The sequence below is a fragment of the Polypterus senegalus genome, unplaced genomic scaffold, assembly GCF_016835505.1.
Source record: "Polypterus senegalus isolate Bchr_013 unplaced genomic scaffold, ASM1683550v1 scaffold_2519, whole genome shotgun sequence".
Taxonomy (NCBI): Eukaryota; Metazoa; Chordata; class Cladistia; order Polypteriformes; family Polypteridae; genus Polypterus; species Polypterus senegalus.
In genome coordinates, this window is record NW_024384029.1 from 1 (window position 1) to 6484 (window position 6484).

A 6484-nucleotide genomic window follows, 5' to 3' on the forward strand; every position below is an offset into this window, starting at 1 on the left:
TGTTTTTTCCTTAATATCCGTATCAGCTGTGTTTCTTACTTATCTCCCTTTGTTCTCGGGTGAAATTTTGTGTCTCAACATAGAATTCAGCCAAAAAGAAAACTTAAATCAAGAAATAAGTAACAAATGAAAGCATGATGGGACCACTGTAGTTTCCTTCCATAGACTCAATAATTAACAGTAATTTTCACAAGTGAAAGAAAGAGAAAATTAAAAAACAAAACAAAAAAAAGAAATTTACGCCTAAAGCTATATCGCTGGCAGCTGAGTCCTGTAGTCGGGCGAGTGGTTAAGGCGATGGACTAGAAATCCATTGGGGTCTCCCGCGCAGGTTCGAATCCTGCCGACTACGTTGTGTTTCGCTCTGTTAAGAATGTCTTCAAAGTCCAAATTTAGCAGTCAGATTAGGCATTGTTAGCATTATGTAGGCAATGATTCCCTTCAATTGTCTCAGAATTATGAACCCGTTATGGCACACGGATATATTCCTTAACTTTCTTAACTTTGGAATATTGGATAAGCACGTGTCTGCTGTTAAGTAGAAATGAAAGGACTTTTCAGCGATTAGAAAAACAAAAAATATTCAGTCGTTTTACAAAGTTGGACAAGGCTTTGAAGAGTTAATTCTATTTTTGTGTCCGCGTGGCAGAACGGGTTGAAAAACAGCATTTATCCTGCCTGAAAGACTGCCTCGTATTGACTGACTGCTGAATGAGAAAACGCTCAATCACTCGCTAATCGTCAGAGATCTTGTGTAAAAAGAAAAAAAAAACTACGTGAAAGTAAAAGGAAAGATAAGGCTTTAGGAATCAAAGAACTGACAATTAAGACGGATTCCTTTGGAACTTTAACGACAAATTTTACAGACATTAAAGTTAATGCGGACAATCCATTTTAGAGTGTTTGCACTTTTAAACATAACAAAATAAATTATAAGCAGCCTCAACGCAGCAAGCTGAGACATGCTTAAGCATTTTTACCACGATAACAGAGACAGCTTCCTGTTATTTATGACAATAGAAACTGGGAGTAACTCTCGCTCTTTCATGATTAAAACGAGCACGTTTTGTTCTTTCTGTTGCTTCTTCTCAGTTGCTTGGCTGATATAGTTAACTTTGAATTCTTTCTCGGGGTCTGGCTGTGTAGCTAACACATGTGGACTTTGCAACCAAGACATGCTATTAACTGTTCTACTCTCACAGATAATCGAGTCGCTTGAAATCCTCTGCCTCCTTAATAAGTAACAAGGAACAAATGAAAGCATGATGGGACCACTGTAGTTTCCTTCCATAGACTCAATACTACACAGTAATTTTCACAAGTGAAAGAAAGAGAAAATTAAAAAAAAACAAATAAAAAGAAATTTCACGCCTAAAGCTATATCGCTGGCAGCTGAGTCCTGTAGTCGTGGCCGAGTGGTTAAGGCGATGGACTGCTAATCCATTGTGCTCTGCACGCGTGGGTTCTAATCCCACCCTTGTCGTGACTTTAAATCTTAGAGTCTATTATCCTTTCTGCTGCTATCTGTGCCAACAGATCAAATTGAAGAAGAAAATATTCCGACGCTGCTTTCCCTAAAAGACGCAAACTTACGATTGCCTCTTAAGTTACTTTTTCAGTCCAAGCACACCTGTTGCTCAAAGGCAGAATATCTTTGTCCATATTTTAGAATCGAAATGTTCTGCCTTAAACATTCTATTTTACTGAGTGAAATGGAAAGTTGAAAAATAAGCTTTTGACATGGGGCGCCGTGGCTTAGCTGGTTAAAGCCACTGTCTTGTAAACAGGAGATCCTGAGTTCGATCTCAGCGTGCCTTCTTCGCTCTGTTTCATGGTGCTTCTTTCTGCAATACACACACAGCTGAACACATGGCAAAGTGAACTTGAAATAAGACTGTGTGGAAAAACTTTGCCCGCTTTCATTGATATATTTTAAATCCTTAATCTAAGTCCACAAAAGAGAATGGAAAACCTCGATGAAGAAATGATTTAAGGTGCCTTTGAAGATGATGACTGCTTTTTCCTGGATCGCGAGTCTGTTGTGCTTTTCACGGATTGTGTGATCGTTTTCTCTTCTTCGAGGGCTTCCTTTGAACATTGGATTCAAACAACATCAGGCAAACTTCTCTCAATACAAAAGTCTCTAATCGTGGAGCTGCGGTTACTGAAAGTGTGTTCACATTTCAGATGGTTTTTTTTTTTGGTATTGAATTACCAAGAGGTGGACTTTGGTTACATGTTAAATGCTATTTAGGCGTATGACGCCACAATCAGCTAGAGTCTTTTCATAACGCCAGGTGCCGCGGGGTTAGTTGTTTCTAAGCTCGTCTAGTAAACAGGAGATCCTGAGTTTGAGTCTCAGCGGTGCCTGCAGTTTGTCATACTGCTTCTAGTTGATTTTCATTTTGGCACTCGGATGTGCCTTGAAACTTGTAAGCAAACACATGTTAGCTTTGTCCGCTTCATGGCAGAAGGCGGAGGTGGAGTGCATCTCTCAGGATTTATTCTCTTTGCGTTGGCCAGTGAAAGACATAGAGAAAAGCGAAAGCCTGCCTGCCGCCTTGGACGTGTAACATAATTGCTCGGTAACAAGGCAGCAATTAAACAGAACAATTATGACCAATATAAGTGTTGATGAAGAGTCCGTACATCTAAATATAGAGCTTGGCATGATGTGTTACCGGATCAGTGAATTTAAATTTAGGAGGAATGCCTAGAAGGATCACTGTTTGCTCACGTGACAAGGTGGCCGAGTGGTTAAGGCGATGGACTGCTAATCCATTGTGCTCTGCACGCGTTGATTCGAATCCCACCCTTGTCGTGACTTTAAATCTTAGAGTCTATTATCCTTTCTGCTGCTATCTGTGCCAGCAGATCAAATTCAAGAAGAAAATATTCCGACGCTGCTTTCCCTAAAAGACGCAACGATTGCCTCTTAAGTTACTTTCTCAGTCAGGGCAACACCTGTTGCTCAAAGGCAGTATCTTAGTTAATATTTTAAAATCGAAATGTTCTTTAGCCTTTGCTGCCTCTGAAGAAGGCTGATTATTAGATTTGTTTCACATCACATGTGAATTCTGTCATTTTACACCCAGAATCATTAGTAAATTTAAGCCTTCAGACCCTGGCAGTGCCTTTCACCCGTAGCACTGCAACGAAAAGAAATAAATGAGGTTTGTGTTAAAATGGCCTTACAGTCTTCCTCTCCAAATTCAGACCAACAAGTGATTTTGAGGCTTAATCTTTGAACACGACTGTTTTTTAAATCATTAGTATCAATATCAGTATAGTTATGTTGGTCACTGCTTTGGGGGTTTGCAACGTATGGCATTTGAACAGCAGCTGATCATTTTCTAGACTGCACTCAAATGCTTTGCTGCAGTCTGTGCCGAAAGGACACTTAACTTTGCACAAGCGCGTTCAGTATTCATGTTGTGAACAGAATCTGGTAAGCTGTCAATGGAATGTGTTCTTATGCCTCCGATTGATTGCAGCATCTACCAGTTTTTGTTAATTGAGCCGTGAGCTACTGAGAAAATTTACAAATTGTATTGGCGAGTGGCAAGTTAAGGCTTAATAACTTGAATTTGCTAAAGTTTAATCTACGTAGCCGGCAGGATTAGAACCTGCGTGGGGAAACCCCAATGGATTTCAAATCCATCGCCTTAACCATTCGGCCACGACTACTGACGGTAGTGCCCTGCAATCGCGCCTGAATTTCTTCAATCGTCGAATCGCCCTTTCTTCTGTTTGTCAATATGTGCTCTGAAGACATTTGGACTGGAGCAGGAGCGGTAATATTACGGTCTATTTCTGAACATCCTTAATGAGGCAGAGGATTTCGCACTCTCGATTATCTGTGAGAGTAGAACAGTTAACAGCATGTCTTGGTTGCACAGTCCACATGTGTTAGCTACACAGCCAGACCCCGAGAAAGAATTCAAAGTTAACTATATCAGCCTAGCAACTGAGAAGAAGCAACAGAAAGAACAAAAACGTGCTGCTCGTTTTAATCATGAAAGAGCGAGAGTTACTTCCCAGTTTCTATTGTCATAAATAACAGGAAGCTGTCTCTGATATCGTGTTAAAAATGCTTAAGCATGTCTCAGCTTGCTGCATTGAGGCTGCTTATAATTTATTTTGTTATGTTTAAAAGTGCAAACACTCTAAAATGGATTGTACGCATTAACTTTAATGTCTGTAAAATTTGTCGTTAAAGTTCCAAAGGAATCCGCCTTAATTGTCAGTTCTTTGATTCCTAAAGCCTTATCTTTCCTTTTACTTTCACGTAGTTTTTTTTCTTTACACAAGATCTCTGACGATTAGCGAAAGTGATTGAGCGTTTTCTCATTCAACAGTCAGTCAATACGAGGCAGTCTTTCAGGCAGGATAAATGCTGTTTTTCAACCCGTTCTGCCACACGGCGGACACAAAAAATAGAATTAAGTCTTCAAAGCCTTGTCCAACTTTGTAAAACGGCTGAATATTTTTTTTTTCTAATCGTTGAAAAGTCCTTTCATTGCTACTAACAGCAGACACGTGCTTATCCAATATTCCAAAGTTAAGAAAGTTAAGGAATATATCCGTGCCATAATGGGTTCATAATTCTGAGACAATTGAAGGGAATCATTGCCTACATAATGCTAACAATGCCTAATCTGACTGCTAAATTTGACTTTGAAGACATTCGTAACAGAGCTAAACACAAACGTAGTCGGCAGGATTCGAACCTGCGCGGGGAGACTGCCAAAGGATTTCTAGTCCATCGCCTTAACCACTCGGCCACAACTACAGGACTCAGCTGCCAGCGATATAGCTTTAGGCGGAAATTTCTTTTTTCTTTGTTTTTTTTTTAATTTTCTCTTTCTTTCACTTCTGAAAATTACTGTTAATTATTAAGTCTATGGAAAGAAACTACAGTGGTCCCATCATGCTTTCATTTGTTACTTATTTCTTGATTTAAGTTTTCTTTTTTGGCTGAATTCTATGTTGAGACACAAAATTTCACCCGAGAACAAAGGGAGATAAGTAAGAAACACAGCTGATAACGGATATTAAGGAAAACAACGACGGGCGACGGTAGTGTTGCAAGTGCGGAGCCGATTGTTTGTCAGCTCTTCTTTACTTCTCCTCTTCTTTAGCCTTTGCTGCCTCAAGAAGGCTGACGTGCATGATTTACTGATCCCCGTTCTTATTAGATTCGTTTCACATCACATGTGAATTCTGTCATTTTACACCCAGAATCATTAGTAAATTTAAGCCTTCAGACCCTGGCAGTGCCTTTCACCCGTAGCACTGCAACGAAAAGAAATAAATGAGGTTTGTGTTAAATGGCCTTACAGTCTTCCTCTCCAAATTCAGACCAACAAGTGATTTTGAGGCTTAATCTTTGAACACGACTGTTTTTTAAATCATTAGTATCAATATCAGTATAGTTATGTTGGTCACTGCTTTGGGGGTTTGCAACGTATGGCGCTTGAACGGCAGCTGATCATTTTCTAGACTGCACTCAAATGCTTTGCTGCAGTCTGTGCCGAAAGGACACTTAACTTTGCACAAGCACGTTCAGTATTCGTGTTGTGAACAGAAACTGCTAAGCTGTCAACGGAATGTGTTCTTATGACTCCCATTGATTGCAGCATCTACCAGTTTTTGTTGAGCTGTGAGCTACTGAGAAGATTTGCAAATTGTATTGGCGAGTGGCAAGTTAAGGCTTAATACCTTGAATTTGCTAAAGTTTAAACTACGTAGCTGGCAGGATTCGAACCTGTGCGGGGAAACCCCAATGGATTTCAAGTTCATCGCCTTAACCACTCGGCCACGACTACTGACGGTAGAGTCCTGCAATCGCGCCTGAATTCCTACAATCGTCGAATCGCCTCTTTCTTCTGTTTGTCAATATGTGCTCTGAAGACATTTGGACTGGAGCAGGAGCGGTAATATTACGGTCTATTTCTGAACATCCTTAAGGAGGCAGAGGATTTCAAGCGACTCGATTATCTGTGAGAGTAGAACAGTTAACAGCATGTCTTGGTTGCAAAGTCCACATATATTAGCTACTCAGCCAGACCCCGAGAAAGAATTCAAAGTTAACTATATCAGCCAAGCAACTGAGAAGAAGCAACAGAAAGAACACAACGTGCTCGTTTTAATCATGAAAGAGCGAGAGTTACAGCGCGGGTATTCTGCTAGTATTAGTATATTTTAGCTAGTATCTACAGTATGTTAAAAATGCATTGTGTTTTATTTTCTAAAATATATTTAATGGTACATTATTCCTTATATTAAAAAAAAACGAGCAAAATACCTGAGCTTCACAGCGGAGAAGTAGTGTGTTAAAGAAGTATTGAAAAAGAAAAGGAAACATTTTAATAATAACGTAACATGATTGACAATGTAATTGTGTTGTCATTGTCATGAGTGTTGCTGGCATATCTATACTAATAAAAGGTAAAGTCCTCACTGACTGACTCACTCACTCACT

The 6484-nt window shown here is 39.7% G+C and overlaps 6 non-coding genes across 6 annotated transcripts; 3 read left to right on the forward strand and 3 right to left on the reverse strand.

Moving 5' to 3' along the window:
- Positions 1-273: 273 nt before the first annotated feature.
- Positions 274-352, forward strand: trnas-aga. Its single transcript has one exon. It is a non-coding gene; the product is annotated as a tRNA-Ser (tRNA).
- A 1049-nt stretch (positions 353-1401) lies between these two features.
- Positions 1402-1491, forward strand: trnas-gcu. The gene has a single exon. It is a non-coding gene; the product is annotated as a tRNA-Ser (tRNA).
- Positions 1492-2739: 1248 nt separating this feature from the next.
- On the forward strand, positions 2740-2821 carry trnas-gcu. The gene has a single exon. It is a non-coding gene; the product is annotated as a tRNA-Ser (tRNA).
- Positions 2822-3605: 784 nt separating this feature from the next.
- Positions 3606-3687, reverse strand: trnas-uga. The gene has a single exon. It is a non-coding gene; the product is annotated as a tRNA-Ser (tRNA).
- A 1022-nt stretch (positions 3688-4709) lies between these two features.
- Positions 4710-4792, reverse strand: trnas-aga. The gene has a single exon. It is a non-coding gene; the product is annotated as a tRNA-Ser (tRNA).
- Positions 4793-5746: 954 nt separating this feature from the next.
- trnas-uga lies at positions 5747-5828 on the reverse strand. The gene has a single exon. It is a non-coding gene; the product is annotated as a tRNA-Ser (tRNA).
- Positions 5829-6484: the final 656 nt, after the last annotated feature.